Source organism: Azolla caroliniana, unplaced genomic scaffold (genome assembly GCF_043228905.1).
Source record: "Azolla caroliniana isolate FFs.n. ecotype wild unplaced genomic scaffold, voAzoCaro1.0.p SCAF_1, whole genome shotgun sequence".
Lineage (NCBI taxonomy): Eukaryota > Viridiplantae > Streptophyta > Polypodiopsida > Salviniales > Salviniaceae > Azolla > Azolla caroliniana.
The window spans coordinates 20798698-20815990 of record NW_028230436.1 but is presented as its reverse complement, the minus strand read 5'-3'; positions in this window follow the sequence as shown (position 1 = coordinate 20815990).

The following is a 17293-nucleotide window of genomic DNA, read 5'->3' as shown; positions in this document are numbered from 1 at the left end:
AGAGAGTGAAATGAAAAAATGGGCAAAAGAGACCGAATCTCAAAAGGAAAAAGATAGGGAAGAAAAAGACATACTTATGGCTGAAATAGCGAAATCAACATCAACCTTCAGAAACAACTTAATGACCTCAAGAAATCTAGGGGAGACGGTGAAATATCCTCCCTAGAGGATATTAAGGAAGAGATTAATAAGGTTAAGGAAGAGGTAAGAAACGACATGGAATTAGCGAAAACCGGTTGGGTCGATGTAGTAAAACATAACATTAAAAAGGAAATAAATGATGAAAATATTGTAAACACTACCCTTGAGGAAGAGAAAATACGTCAAGCTTGATGCCTAAATGTACATGTCATTGGACTCAAGGAAGGGGCATCTCCCAATGAAGATGCAGAAACACTCAGGAAAACGTTAGGGTACATAGAGGCCCTACCAATCACCAAAACTTGGAGGGTTGACCGTGACACTATTAGGAAGAGAGCTTTAGTCATTTAGTTTAAAGACTTGGAATCAACAATCACATTTTTTAAGAAGAGACCAATTCTTTGAGGATTAGGCGGGGACCCTATCTACCTAGATGAAAACCTCACCAAGATGAAAATTGAGCACCGTAAAACTTGTATGCCATGAGTCATGCAAGCTTGTAAAGAAGGGCATCACACCTTTTATTGAGATGGACGAATAATAATAAATGATCACACCACCAATTTACGGTGTGTGGCCCATTTGACAGACAATAAAATTAGGATGACTTTATGGAATTGTAACGGTGCACTTTGGACACACCCTGACCGTCTATAGGAGATTTTGAAGGTATTTGATATACTTTTTTTAGTAGAAACACATCATAGTCCAAATAGAGGACTACCACAAGTTGAAGGTTTTCGTTGGGAGTTTGTCACTAGATAAACCTCATGTCAACACACTACTAGAGGGTCTGGAGGGGTTGCAATATTATTTCGAAGAGAAACACATAATAGGATAGAAATATTAAGAACAGACCCAGAACCCAATTTTATGTGGGTGAAAGTCCTCACTAGCAAGGATCAGGCAATATTTATCGCCATTTGTTGCTTTCCCTCGAAAGGATCCCAATATAATATGGTTGGAGAGGCGAGTTTAGTTGATGATGGAGCGCCAGATGGGCCTTCTCCATACGAACATTTATTGGATGACATAATCCAGTATTCTTCTCAATAGAATGTCTTCCTCGTAGGAGATTTCAATGCTAGAACCAAACCGGATAATGCACAATATTTTAGATGGATAAAAACCTCGAAATGGTGAATGTCAACCCTTTAGCCATAGGCATCACACGTAGATCAAAAGATCAAGGTGCAGACGCAACAAGCTTTGGCCATCATATGCTTGAACTTGGAAATCGACATCGGATGATCATATATAAATGGTTTAACCAAGTGGCCGGGCTCGGAAGAGCTCACATGTTTCCGACATGGAGGAGGGGAAAACATAGTTGATTACCTAATAGGATGCCCTGATGTTACCCACATGATTAACTCATTCTGGGTGCCCCATGCCCTATTGGTGCAGACCATAGCTTCCTATACTTTAAGCTAAAATGCAACACCTCTAACGCCACCAACTCTAGTCAAGAGAACCATCACACCACAATATATTTCACGCATGAGCTCTCTAACATCTACTCCCGACATGTTCAAGCCCATCTCTCCTCTCTTGATTCTTCCCTGCCTTTCGAGAACCTCACTACGAAACTCACACACATCCTTCACTCAACAACAATTCGTAGCTTCCTGTTGAGCGGACAAGCTCAACCGGATCCGGATTGGTTGAATTAGCCAGAGCCGGATCAGTATCCGAACCTAGTAGTTGGATCGGATTGTAGCCGGTAGGCCGTTAGAGGCCTACAAATCTAGCCTAGTACATAGGCAGATTTCTTGGAGTTAGTGTCAGTCACTCATATGAGCATTGAAGTACTTGTCAATACTTTTGTCAGTCCTTTCAGAGTGTTATTATTTTGAATTGAGTTTTTGCTTTTTGCTCTCTCTGTCTCTCCTGTGTATTCACTGTCCTTAAGCTTCCATTAAACTTTCATTCTCTGTTTTATTGTTGTAATTCGGTTGAGCCTGTTTGTCTACAAGCTTCCGCATGCTATTCTTTACATGGTATCAGAGCGCAAGGGTTGAGAACCTCTACAATCGACGAGCGATTACTCAAGACAAACCCTAACATCCGGTAAAGAGCGAAAGATGGATAGAGGTATGGAAAGCTCTCTTCCAATGGAGAAGCTTGATAGACACAACTATGCATCTTGGTCATACAAGATGCACCAATATCTGCTCGGACATGGATAATTGGAGTTATGTTGAGGGTGCGAATGAAATGTCATCGGAGTCGTCACAAAAGGAGTTCCCGGCATGGGAACAAGGAGCAAGGATAGTTCTGTATTGCCTTGTGTCCTCCGTGCACAACCAGATGATCGACGCAATCTGAAAAAGGAGCAATCTGAAAAAGATTTTCGTCGCAAGTACCTCAGCCTGGAAGCTACAACTACGGCAAGAACTAAACAATGTTCGACAAAAGGATATGTTAGTTTCAAACTACACCACGAAGATAAAGGAGATTTGTGACGCATTAGGGTCCATTGACATCACGATAGCAAGGGCAAAATGGTGCAAATTTGCCTCGATGGTCTGGCTCAAAGGTACGGGCCCATCCGAACCACTATCCTCACCCGGGAGAAACCACCGTCCTTCTTTGACCTGCAATCAATATTGATGGTTGAAGAAAACCACACGAGTGGGTCAAAGACCACTCAATCAGATAGCCGGATGCTGTACATTGAGACGGATCAGCCCCGCGGGCATGGAGGATGAGGTGGGTCGGCACACAAGAGCGGCTTCTGACAAGAGCAGAATCAGAGGCACAAAGATAGTGCCGACGGTAGTTCTGGACCCTCCACGAGCAGGGGGAGTCAAAACGGTGCCGGAAACTGACAATCGAAAGCCGATACGGAATGCTCGTATTGTGGCAAGAAAGGCCACTGAGAAAGCGAGTGCTGTAAGAAGTGCGCCGATTCAGATAAATCCGAACCCGGCAAGGCTGGACAAGGGAACCAACAAAGGTCATACTGCCCAAAAGGATCGGAAGGATTCGGAACCAGGAAGATTGGAAAGGGGCCAGCCTTTGTGATGAAGCACAAGGCTAACTCGATGAAGAAGACCACTTCCAAATTGGAGGAAGTGTGGTATGTTGATACCAGAGCGTCTAACCATATGACGAGGCACGAAGAGTGGTTCTCCTTTCTAGAAAAACTGAAACAACTGGGAGTTGTCGAGACCGAAGACGACACTCCTCACCCGATTGTGCATGTCGGAGAAGTACCCTTAAGCCATGTCGTACAAAAGGGAAATCTCGGAACCAGGAAGATCGGAAAGGGGCCAGCCTTTGTGATGAAGCACAAGGCTAACTCGATGAAGAAGACCACTTCCAAATTGGAGGAAGTGTGGTATGCTGATACTAGAGCGTCTAACCATATGACGAGGCACGAAGAGTGGTTCTCCTTTCTAGAAAAACTGAAACAACCGGGAGTTGTCGAGACCGGAGACGACACTCCTCACCCGATTGTGCATGTCAGAGAAGTACCCTTAAGCCATGTCGGACAAAAGGGAAAGCTGATGAACGTATTACATGTTTCGACAATCACAAAGAACCTAGTGTCGGTCAGGCAGATCGTCAACCAGGGAATGCAAGTGCGATTTACGCACCTCGGGTGTTTCATTAAGGAAGAAGGCTAGATGATCGTGCAAGGGCGCATGGATGGGAGGATGTGTATCCTCGACGCTGGTGATGTAGGCACCTCATTGTTTACCAAAGGGTAGAAGATCGAATTGGACATCAATCTCTAGCACAAGTAGATTGGCCATGTCAACTACCAGAGGCTTCAAGACTTGCAATCAAAACAAGTTGTTTTCGGATTGCCCACATTCAGTGGCTGGAAGACCCAAATATGTGAACCATGCAAACTTGGGAAGCAACACCGAATTCCCTTCCCCATGGAAAGAAATCGGAGCCGTAACAAGCTCGATCTAATACATTCGGATGTATTGGGACCATCACAACATAAAACGTTAGTCTTGGGGGGAACCGATATTTTGTCTCTTTCATCGACAACTACGACCGACACACGTGGATCTACCTCATTGAGAAGAAAAGCAAAGTCTTTGACTGTTTCTGGAACCTACAAAATCTTGTTGAACGGGAAATGGAGAGGAAGATTAAGTGCCTACGGTCAGATGGTGGAAAAGAATATCTTTCCGGCCAATTCAACAGTTATCTGCAACAGAAAGGAGTTCGGAGAGAATTCAACTGCAGATACACACTAGAACAAAACGGTGTGGCCGAGAGAAAGAACCGGTCGATTGTCGATGCAACAAGGGAAATTCTTGAGGAGAACCGGTCGATTCCTGACTCCGACCCAATTCCGGAAGATGAGGCTAGCGAGGCTGAATTGATATGGGCAGAAGATGAGGAAGACCTTGGTAATGTGGAAGAGAGTCCGTTCTCATTCCGGCTAAGTGGGCCAAATGAGCGACTGAGTCGGAACGATCAGTCAGATGAAGACTCGACGAGCAGTGGAAACTCAACTGTGCTTTCCCCGCACAAGGAATTGAGGAAATGGTTCACACGCAAGGAAAAGGGGAAGAAGAAGATGCCGAAATATGACATCGGCAGAGACTAGTCGGATCAAAGCGAATCTGACTCCGGACAAATTGAAGACGGACCTTCGGAAGAGAAGTCCACGCTGGCCAAGAACCCTGTAAAACGGTACGGGTACAACGAGTACATGGTGCATCACTATGCGTACATGACGAAAGTGGCGAAAGAGCGTGAGCTAGAGAGCTACGCAGAAGCGGCAAGGGATGCACATTGGCGTGCCCCTATGGAGGAAGAGATTTGGGCACTTGACCCTCTCCGACATTGCAAACCGATCAGTTGCAAGTGGGTGTACAAGGTAAAGTATAATGGTGACGGTTCGGTCAACTGGTACAAGGTCCGACTAATGGTCAAAGGTTACACTGTCACGGAAATACGACGAACTTACTCAAACTTGAGGCAAGACCCCGGGGTCTCTGACTAGAGGATATTACATTCGTGCTCTTATATTTTTAACAATTAACGGAAATCAGAAATTTAATATTTTTCATTAACAAAGGAAAAGAAATTACAATATGTCCCAAGATTGGGATTTAGAGCTTTTTGGTTTACTGAGATTAATAGAAAAGAAAAATGAGGGGTTTTGAGAGATAAGATTAGGTTATACGAGAGATATGGCTTCCGTAGGGAAAATTAGGGTTTTTGAGTGTTATGGCTTCCGTAGGGAAAATTAGGGTTTACGAGAGATATGGCTCCGATAAGATAAGGGAGCTAAGAAGGAAAAGAAAATAAAAAATATGGAGAGAGCCTCAGTGTAGGAAAAAAAAATGGAATTTTATATGGAGTTCCCCGTTGATCATAACCTTCAATGTTACTTTGCATGCCCACTTTTATTTGCATGGCCTCTACTTTTAGTTGCATGCAACCGTCCACATGACCTTTACTTTAGTTTTCTTTACTTTACTTTAATTAGCCACATGATCCTATCATCTGTCCATCTCGATCGCCGCCCATCCAATCCGTCCGGTTCGCATCCAGCCTCGTCCGGTCGCCGGTTCTCGGATCCGCCCGATTTCCGACACCATTCGATTGCCGATTTCGCCGGTTCCGATTTGCTTACCGGTCGGCTCCTGTTTGCTTCCCGACCGGTTCCGGATTGCTTACCGGCCGGTTCCGATTTGTTTACCGGCCGGTTCCATTTTATTGCCAGTTAGTTTTGGGAACTTGGCCACATTTATCCTTCCATTTTATTGCCAGTCGGTTTTTGGGAACTTGGCCACATTCATCCTTCTAGACAAAGTGGCCAAAGTGCTCTTAGCACAAATAAAAAAAGAGGGATCTCAATGTGCTTATATAGCTAGGGCCGTAAGTTTTCTCTCTATGTGGGATACTTCAAAATTCTATTTTCCCTATCTTCCCAAGCTTCGTGTCCTCATAACTTCCATTTTGTATGGAGTGAAATACGTTTTAAAGCTCTTGAGTACATCCATCTCTCTATAACAAGCTACTAATCTAATCTAAAATAATTATTTCATTATTTTTCTGCATAGTTTTCATATCATGTGTGAAAAACGACACGACAACGCGCAGATGCGCAGATGCACGTAATCGATTACGGCGAGACCTTTGCTCTAGTAACAAAGATGATGACGGTTCATGTGGTGCTAGCAGTTGTTGCGGCAAGGGGGGTGACATCTTCATCAAATGGATGTGAAGAATGCGTTTCTTCAAGGAAACCTTGAAGAATAGGTCTACATGATCTAGCCCCCCGGATTTCAGTCGGAGATGAACAAGTCGGTAGAGTGCCGACTCAAAAGTCCCTTTACGGCTTGAAGCAAGCCCCCCATGCTTGGAATTCGAAGATCACACCAATTGTGTAAGATGGGGTTTGTGGCCTTGAAGTCGGATTCTTCACTGTTCATCCGGAATGGTCTGGATGGTCTGGTATCTATCCTATTATATGTAGATAATCTAGTCATCAGCAGACCCAGACTTGCTGAAATCGGCCAAGTGAAGTCCCAACTGTCGGATGCATTCAAAATGAAGGACCCGTGGAACCTTCATTTCTTCCTCGGGATCGAAGTGATCCACACCCCCGACGACATATTGCTCTCACAACGACACTATGTGTTGAATATGATGTACAAGTTCGGCATGACGGATTGCCGACCGATCTCCACATCCCTGGACCGGCACCTGAAGCTATGTCCCCACTCCGGACTGGCTTGCAACGAGAAATGGTACCAACAAATTGTCGGATGCCTTATCTACTTAACTATCACCCGACCCGACATCAGATATCGTATCAGAGTGATTAGCCAATTCATGTAGAAACCGACCGTGGAGCACCTTTAGTGCACACACTAGATACTCTAGTATGTTAGCGGCTCTAAGGACAAGGGACTGTTATACTGACCAAAAAGCTAGTCGGATACACAGATGCCAAATGGGCCGGAGATGTGTCAGATCGACGATCCACTTCAAAATTCACGTTCTCTCTAGGTAGCACAATTGTTGTGTGGAGCAGCAAAAAGCCGCCAACAATGGCTTTGTCGAGCACTGAGGCCAAATATCGGGGCGCTATTATTGCCACCTGTGAAACCATCTGGCTTCGGCGGCTGCTGGAAGACCTCCAGATCGAAGTCCCGACTCCGATCCTGATCTATTGCGACAACATGCGCAGAATGCAGCTCGCCAAGAACCTTGCGTTCCATGCTCAAACGAAGCACATAGAAGTGCATTATCACTTTGTGTACAAGCAGGTCCTCAGTGATGAAGTAGAACTCCGGTATGTCCAGACGGATCAACATATTGCCAACATGTTCACCAAGGCCCTCAGAACCGACAAGTTGCAACATTTTTACAAGATGCTTGGTCTTCAGCATCTTGACATGCCGCACTTGAGGGGGAGAACCGGAACGGAAACTGGGAAAACAGGTGATGGAACCGGACAAAGAGCTGGAGAGATAAGGGGAGACAAGAAGAAGAAAAAGGGAGCTGAGTCCAATGAAGTCAGAACAAGCCACAACCCATTGTTGACAATCGTGACCGGCCAGAACCCGCAGTTCGTTCGTATAGTCGGGTGCAAAAATCAAGATGAATGTGCACGGACTGAAAAACGACAGAAATACAACTAGAAACAGGGACACAAGATTTAACGTCGAAACCCAAATTGGGAAAAACTACGTGGAGTTCACAAACCCCAAAACATATCACTATGGTAGAGGAGAAGTACAATGAGAAACTCGGAGGCAATGACCTCGAGTTCACCTTCGTTTGACAGACGGCTACAAAGTTACACTCACTCTCATCTTACACACTCTCTCTCTGTCTTACACAGTTATAGAGGCAAAGACCTTCTTGTAACTCACAACCCAATGATACGACAATGATCTACTACACTACTAAAGTTTTCCTTAGTTGTATTTATACTTATACAACTTTATGGCTATTTACATACATAGCCTACGTGGGGCACATTTCGACTATTTACAAATATAGTCTCCCAGTTGGCTATATCCTCGACTTCGGCCTCGGCCGAGTTACTCATCAACTCGGCTCTTCTCTTCCCATCCGGAGGGACATGTTCCCAACAAACTCCACCTTCACTCCAGTGTGGGACAGTTCACCAAACCGACTCTCTTTCGGCATGCGTTTAGCTTTTCGGCTGACAACACCTTCGACAGCATATACGATCCATTCTCAACCGTGTGAATCTTCATCAGAGCAAAGTCCTTCTCTTCTACTTCCTCTCGGAGCCAATGGTATCTCCTTTGGATGTGCTTGGACCTTGAGTGGTAGGCGACATTCTTGGCAAGATGGATGATACTCTGATTATCGCAGTAGAGTCGAAATTCTTCCTGCCGAATTCCCAACTCACCTATAAATTCCTTCATCCATGTTATTTCCTTGACGGCTTTCCCTGCGGCCATATACTCGGCTTTCGTGGTTGACAACGCCACGTCCTTCTACAACTTTGACTTCCACGAAACAGCTCCGCCTTGCGTAAGTCATCATGTATCCAGACGTGGATCGGCTGGTATCTGCATTAGCCGACATGTCTGAATTCGTGTAACCTTCCAATGTGGGGTTATCTGAGCCGAATCGAAGTGCCTCTCGGGTACCGAAGTATCCACTTCACAGCATCCCAATGCTCTCTATCGGGATTTCTCATATATCGGCTGACCACTCCGACTGTGTATCCTATGTTCGTCTTGGTACATACCATCGCAGTTCGTCGACATTGTCGAGTCGACCGGTTTCGCGCTTTTCATGTCAAATCTCTGGAGCACCTTTGTCACGTATTTCTCCTATGACAACCACAATAATTTCTTTGTTTGATCCTGAACAATGCACATCCCCAGGATTTGCTTTACCGGACCCATATTCTTCATCGATAACAATCTGCTCAAGGCCTTCTTCAGCACTCGGATCTTCGTATGGTCCCGTCCTACAATCAACATGTTGTTCACGGAAAATAGGAGGATGCGGAAACCTCCCTCATCGAATTTCTTCACAAGCATGCAGTGATCGGCCTTCATTTTGTGGTACCCATTGTCGGTCATGAAGGGTTCGAATTTTTGGTACCATTGTTGAGGTGTCTGCTTTAGCCCATACAAGCTCTTTCTCAATCGGCATACCAGATTTTCTTTACCTTTCTTTATGAATCCTTTCGACTGGTGCATATAGATCTCCGTGCAGAAACGTCGTCTTGACTTTGAGATCTAGGCTGGCTGCAATGCTCAACATTGTTCGGATTAACATCATCTTAACCACCAGGGCAAATATTTTGTCGAAATGCACACCCTTGTTCTCCTGGAAACCTTTCACGACAATTTGTGCTTTGTATATGGTGTTATAGACAAGATGCCACATGGATTGGTGGGGGCTGAACCCATGACCTTCTAGTCTTATTGGGCAACCTTACCAATTGAGCTACATCCATCTATGCATTATTGTATTGTGTAAAACTCAACTTATTTCATTATAGATTGATCACTAGAACTTTCAAGAACCTTCTAGAGAATGCATCTTCATGCACTCTCTAGAAGTTTCCATGCACTCTCTAGAAGTCTTCTAGCTTTCATGCATACCTCCACATTCTGGTATATATATTGGGGTGCACCTTGATTACAATCAAGGTGAACAACACCAGTTACGAAAGCATGTACAATTCTTGTTTATTTGTCTATCCTCTCTCTTGCTTGTTCTCTTGTCTATGCTCTCTCTCCCGCTATCTCTTAATATTGAGCCTCGTCTACTTGTCCTTGACAATCTTGTGATCTTGCTTATGCTCTCGCTTTCTCTTAGTACTTAGCCTCATTCCATCCGTTCGTGACAGTTTCTTCACCTTCCCATTTTCTAAGGCTCAACATGTCGGATCTTACCGAGAGAATAAATCACCTCATGGAAGCCATGCATCAACTTCACCTTGACAATGACAACCTTCGGGAATCGTTATGGAAGCTTCAAGTTGGAACATCGATGGAACTCGAAGAAAAAAACAACTCTCCTCCTACATCAACAAATGTTCTACCTATAGAGCTTGGTTCCTCGTCTATGCTTTCTCTGACTCCTTCCCATCCCAGTACAAGTTTGGCGCCCAATATTAGTTTACCTAACAAGTTCGATGGCATGAGGAAGCACTTCTAAGGGTTCATAAATCAGATGAAGCTTATTATCCACCTACAGCCTCAACGGTATGCGGATGATTTTCATCAAGTTGGTCTCATCAGGACCCTTCTGTCCGGAGCTGCACAAGTCTGTTTTGCATCGTTGGTCGAAACTTCATCACCACTTCTACAAAACTTTCCTGCCTTTTTGGCAGAGTTTGTGGCAACATTTGGGGATACGGACCGACGCCATACTGCTATCAAGAAACTCTATTCATTACATCAAGATATGCGTCCCGTATCCATTTATGCCTCTGAATTTAGACAATTAGCATGTGATGTTCAGTGAGATGGCCACGCTCTCTGCGACCATTTTCGTCGGGGCCTTCGAAGCGAGATTAAAAATTTATTACTCAACTTTCTGGAGCCTACGTCATTGTTGCAAGCCATCACGCAAGCAGTTAGTTGTGACAATCAATTATTTGAGCTTCGTCAAGAGGAACAAGCAACTTCAAGGTGGAAACCCTCTTCGAGATCTTCTCCATCGTCATCGTACGATAACCCCGTGCTGATGTAAATTGATCAAGCTCGCGCCCATCTCATTCGTTTTTGCCCAATCAAGAATAATCAACGAGAAATATCTACAAACAATACGACAAGATGGCCCCAACAAAGGAGAAAACCATGGTGTCGAACTACAGTAGGAGCCATGTGGTTGGACAATCCGCATTCGTGTCACTCCCATAGTTCGGCTACATTGACAGAAGGATTCTCCTTTCTGGTAAGCATCCATTTCAAGTTGATTTCAATTAGATTCTAGGGCAACAACGTGTTTTATGGAGGAAAGGTTCGTTCGTAAACACAAATTCCCAGTTGTCCGATTGTCCAAGCCAATCCCAGTGGAAGCTATCGATGGACGCATGCTTTCTTCGGGAGCAGTCACCGAAGCCATTGTCCCACTTATCTTACAGCTCGGGGACCACCAGGAGGCCTTAACATTTTATGTTATCACTTCACCGCAACATCCGGTCATCGTCGGTTTGTCTTGGCTGAAGGCAGAGAATCCACTTGTTGATTGACGCAATCACTCGATTACTTTCTCCCAAACTAGCTCGGAGGTGCAAACAATATCTCATGTTGTTGCAGGTGCTCACCCTCCCATTAATGCAGGAATCAGCTCCAAGGCGGATGTTCACATCCCAGTCACAACAAGGAAAATATTGCATAGTGCCTCGTCGAGCAATCCAATGAGGACAACTACTGACTCACTACCGTCCAAGTATGAAGACGTCAAGGACGTATTTGAGAAAAAGAATGTTGATCACTTGCTTGAGCATCGACACTACGACTGTTCGATTGATATGCAAGAAGGTGCCAGTTCTTCCTTTGGCCCAATTTATGGGTTGTCGGAACCAGAACTCCAAGCACTCCGAATGTATCTCGACGAGAACCTTGAAAAGGGTTTTATTGAACCCTCAAAATCACTCCGTGTAAAAGAAAGATGGATCCTTATGCCTTTGTGTCGACTATCGAGGTCTAAACAAGATTATTGTTTGCAACCGCTACCCACTGTTTCTCATCCCAGAGCTATTGGATCGACTCCGGACTAGGAAGATCTTCTCCAAGATTGACCTACGGGGAGCATACAATTTGGTACGGATCAAACCTAGAGATGAATGGAAAAACGACATTTAGAACGCGCTACGGACATTTCAAGTATAAGGTAATGCCTTTCAGCCTCACTAATGCTCATGCAGTATTTCAGCATATGATGAATGACATATTCCGAGAATATCTAGATCACTTTGTTGTGATCTATCTAGATGATATCTTGGTCTTCTCTTCGAACATCAAGGAGCATACTCGACATGTCAGGTTAGTCCTCGCCAAACTTCGCGAGCACGGACTCTATGCTAAAAGTGAAAAATGTGAATTTGATTGTACTTCTGTAGAGTTTCTTGGGTATGCCATTTCGACACAGGGAATCACCATGGACACACGGAAAGTTAAGATTATCCAAGAGTGGGTTGTCCCAACTCGGGTACGAGATGTGCAATCATTCCTTGGTTTTGCCAATTTTTATCGCCGCTTCATCAAAGGATTCTCAGTGATCGCACAACCTCTCATTGCTCTTACACGCAAGGATGCTACTTTCAAATGGACAACAACTGCCCAAAAGGCGCACGACTTGCTGAAACAAGACTTTACTATGGAACAAGTCCTTTTACATCCTGACCCAACTAAGCCTTTCCAAGTTGAAACGGATGCTTCAGATTTCGCCATTGGGGCGATCCTCTCCCAACCAAATGAGGTCAGTGTGCTTCACCCGATGGCTTACTACTCCCGCAAATTCACGGCCCCAGAAATCAACTACCCCATATACGACAAGGAGCTTCTCGCTATTATTGTTGCTTTTGAAGAATGGAGACCTTATTTAGCTGGGGCACAACATTGTATCCAAGTGATTACCGATCACAAAAATCTAATATACTTTTCTACCACACGAACCTTAAATCGTAGATAGGCGCGATGGTCGAACTTTTTGGCGGACTATGATTTTGAGATAATCTTTCGACCCGGCGCTCAACACACGAAGACCGATGTCTTATCCCGTCGGTCTGAGTTCGAGCTCACTCCGGAGGATGAAGCCTATGTTCAGCAGTCCCCGAGTTTGTTAAAGCCTAACCAATTCTACAACTTCGTGACTTGCTTGCTCTGGGATGACTCTTTGCTCAAGCAAATAGTAGAAGCCACTACGACTGACAAGTTCGCCACAAAGGTCAAGGCAAGTATCACAAACCCCTCCCATGAACCCAAAAGACCTAATTTAGCTCATTTTACAATTCAGGATAATCTTTTGTTTCGAGATAATCTTTTGTATCTCCTAGAAGGTCCTAGTCGGACAAGGGTGTTCCACGAGTGTCACGATGATCCACTTGTTGGTCATTTTGGCGTTGCGAAAACCTTGGAGTTGATATCTCGGGGATACTGGTGGCCACAACCATGGAAATTGGTCAAAGAGTTCATAAAGTCACGTGACGTTTGTGCTCACTCTAAAGCATCTCATCATCGACCATATGGTCTCCTTCACCCTCTCCCAATCCCCAAACGGCCTTGGGCCTCTCTTTCCATGGATTTCATCACTGACCTTCCCTTTGTTGGTGGTTATGACTCGGTATTCGTCATGGTTGATCGCTTCACCAAGATGACTCATTTTGCTCCATGTGCAAAAACCATTACCAGAGAGGAGACAACCGATTTGTTTTTCAAAAATGTGGTTCGACTACACGGACTCCTAAACGATATCACTTCTGATTGAGGACCACAATTTGTTTCCAATTTCTGTCGGCGCCTTCTGCAAACCTTCGGTTGTATTGTGAATCTATCTTCCGCTTATCATCCGCAAACCGATGGACAAACGGAGCGGGTTAACCAAATCTTGGAACAATACTTGCGGTGCTCTCTTAGTTACCAACAAGACAACTGGGTTGACCTTCTCCCACTTGCCGAGTTCGCCTACAACAACTCTCTACATGTATCTACGAGAGTTACTCCATTTTTCGCCAACTATGGTTTCCACCCCCGCTTCACCATTTCGCTTCCGTTTGACTCTGTCAATCCTTTTGTGGAAGACCGGGCGCGTCTCTTGGAGGATGTACATCACTATCTTTCCTTCGAGCTCACCCTCGCTGGCGGACACTACAAGGAGCAAGCTGACCGTCATCACTTAGATGCTCCCCAATTGGAGGTAGGAGACTTTGTTTGGCTTCTCCGTCGCTCTCTTGTGATCTTGCTTATGCTCTCGCTCTCTCTTAGTACTTAGCCTCATTCCACCTGTTCGTGACATCTAGGTGGATTTCCGCCATCTCTTGACTTAAGTTTGTATACCCACTTATTTCGTAGTGCCTTCTTCCCTTTTGGCAACTCGGTCAATTCGTATGTGTGGTTCTCACGCAAGGAATCCATCTCCTCTTGCATGACACTTAACCACTTCGGCTATGGGTATCGTGTTTAACTTCTTCAAAGCTTTCCGGAGTCGCGAAAATACGACAACGATACGTGAACTTGAAGCAGGACCCCAGGACCTCCGACCGGAAGATATCAAATTCGTATGTTTATATTAAAGAATTAATGGAAATGAGAAAGATTGACAAATTTCATTAACAAAGGGAAAGAAAGATTACAATCTATCCCAAGATTGGGATTACAAAAGTTTAAACTTACGGAGATTAATAGAATAGAAGAAACGGAGATATGGATTTCATAGGAAAATTAGGACTTTCTTCTCTAAGATAATTAGGCTTAGAGTTTTTTCCGCAAGGAATGGGAGGGAGCAGAAGAGAATGCCCCCCCCCCCCCCCTCCAAGAAAAGAAAGACGAAACTAGAGAAAAAAAAAGTGGTACATATATCGAGTTCCTTCTTGATCATCGTCTCCCATGTTCCTTTGCACGCGTCCACTTTTTGTTGCCTGGCCTCCATTTTTAGTTGCTTGGCCTTTATTTTTAGTTGCATGGCCTTCTTTTTTAGTTGCTTCACCTTTACTTTTAGTTGGATGGCCTCCTTTTTTAGTTGCTTCGCCTTTACTTTTAGTTGCATGGCCTCCATTTTTAGTTTCTTCGCCTTTACTTTTAGTTGCATGACCTCTACCTTTAGTTGCATGCCTTCCACATGACCTTTACTTTATTTTACTTTAATTCGCCGCATGATCCTATCATCCGTCCATCTCAACCGTCCCCCATCCGATCTGTCTGGTCCACATCCGGTTTTTGTTCCGTGGCCGTACAGTTGTCGATTGCCGGCTCCTTTCGATTGCCGCCGGTTGCCAGTTCCGTCGTCATCCGGTTTCGGTTCCCTACTTCATCTCTGGCTCCGTCCGATTGCCAGTCCATCATCGTCCAGTTGTCGATTGCCGCCTCCGTCCGATTGCCGATTGCCGACTCCGTCTGATTGATCGTCGGTTGTCAGTTCTGACAGGAACTCAAACGCTCCTTATGCACAACGCTCGGCCACAACCGAGCTTAGAATCATACAAAAAAAAACGGGAAATAAAACACGACACGAAGAAGAAACGAGTGCACAGGATGTTTACGTGGAAAAACCAAAGAGGGAAAAACCACGGCAGCCCACAGGCTGCAAACTATCACTATGCTAGAATGTACAACAGTGAGTTCACGGAGACAACGACCTCGTGCTCACGATTCTCACCACAGGCGGCGCTTACAACAGAGGCAACGACCTCTTTGTCTCTCTCTCTGTACACTGTTACACACTCTCTCTTTTCTTGCACCAACAAGAATATGACAACAACCAACAGTAACCTAAAAGTTTGCCCTAAGTCATATTTATACTAATATGACTTTTCGGCTATTTACAAATATAGCCTCGATGGAATCTCAGAAACATATTTACGAATATTTCTCTTCATCCGGTGAGCATTCCTCACCGGGTCTGCACCATCCGACTCTCCGTAGCCGGGTACTCCTCATCCGGTTCTCACCGGGTCTGCACCATCCGGCTCTCCGTAACCGGGTACTCCTTATCCGGTTCTCACCGGGTCTGCACCATCCGACTCTCTGTAACCGGGTACTCCTCATCCAGTTCTCACCGGGTCTGCACCATCCGGCTTTCCGTAGCCGGGTACTCCTCATCCAGTTCTCACCGGGTCTGCACCATCTGGCTCTCCGTAGCCGGGGACTCCTCATCCGGTTCTCACCAGGTCTGCACCGTTCTTCTCCCTTCCCATCCGGAGGGACCTGTCTCCCAACAGGTTCCAGTTCCCAACTTTGTTGCCAACTCCGTCCGGTTTCCGGTTTCTAGTTGCCAGCTCCATCCGGTTTCTGATTGCCGGTTCTATCCAATCACCAGCTCCATCCGGTTTCTAGTTTCTGGTTTCCTTAGCTACATTTGTCCATGTAGACAAATTGGTCCAAGTCTAACCATTCCTTTTGTGCTCTCAACACATAGATGAAAACTAATAGTTCTCAATCTGCTTATATAGATGGATCCTAAAGTTTCCTATCTATGTGGGATATTTCACAATTCTATTTTCCTTATACTCTCAACTTCATATTCACATAATTTAATACGTATTTATCCGTTTCATGTGTAGTAAAATGCGTTATTAAGCTCTTGAAGACATCTATCTTCCCATATCAAGCCATTAATCTAATCTAAAATTATTATTTTATTATTTTTTACATAGTGTGTGAAGAATCACACGACATTCACCCCCACCAAACCTGCACATCCACTGGTATGTGCCAATTTTGGTGAGGCTCCACTTTTGATTACTTTACTTTTTCGTTGATGCCCAAGATAGAATCGTCGAAAGCTTCGAATCCGATTTCTATTCTATCTCTTCTCTTAAAGATCTTGATTCTTTTTCTAGAAATTGGCAAGGCAAGTGGTGTACAATCTACTTCTGCTAAACGATATGTTGCATTATCTTCCAGTTTCTTCACCACATATGGTCCAAACCATCGTTGTGAAAATTTTCGAGCCGTACTATGTTGGTTGTCTAGGCTACTGTCATAGACCAACACCCAATCTCCTTCAACAATTTTCCTCGGACGAAGTCGATGTCATTTGTCGAAGTATTTCTTGTTCTTCAACCTTGCATTCTTGAGCCGCTCTTTAGCCACATCTATATCTTCCAACTTCTACTCCAACTGTCGAATCCTCAATGCGAGAAGATCTTCTCTACTTATCTCATCTTGCCATGGCAATGCAAACCATGAAACAATACTTTGTTCTATTGGCATTGTCGGATTTTGTTCGAATATGAGCTCTGCTGGCATGTATCCCGTCACCATGCTGTGAGTAGTCCTTTCAACCCATAGTGGAAATGACAATAGTCGCGGCCATTCTCTTATTTTCCCATGGCTAGCTTTCACTAGAGCCTTCACAATCGATCCATGGCCACGTTCCACTTTCCCATTTGCTTCCAGATTATACGCAGTGGTAAGAGATAATTTGATTCCCATCCTAGAGAAGAATTCTCTAGCTTCATTGGCATCTAGCTCGCCTCTATCAGCCACTATCTTGCCAA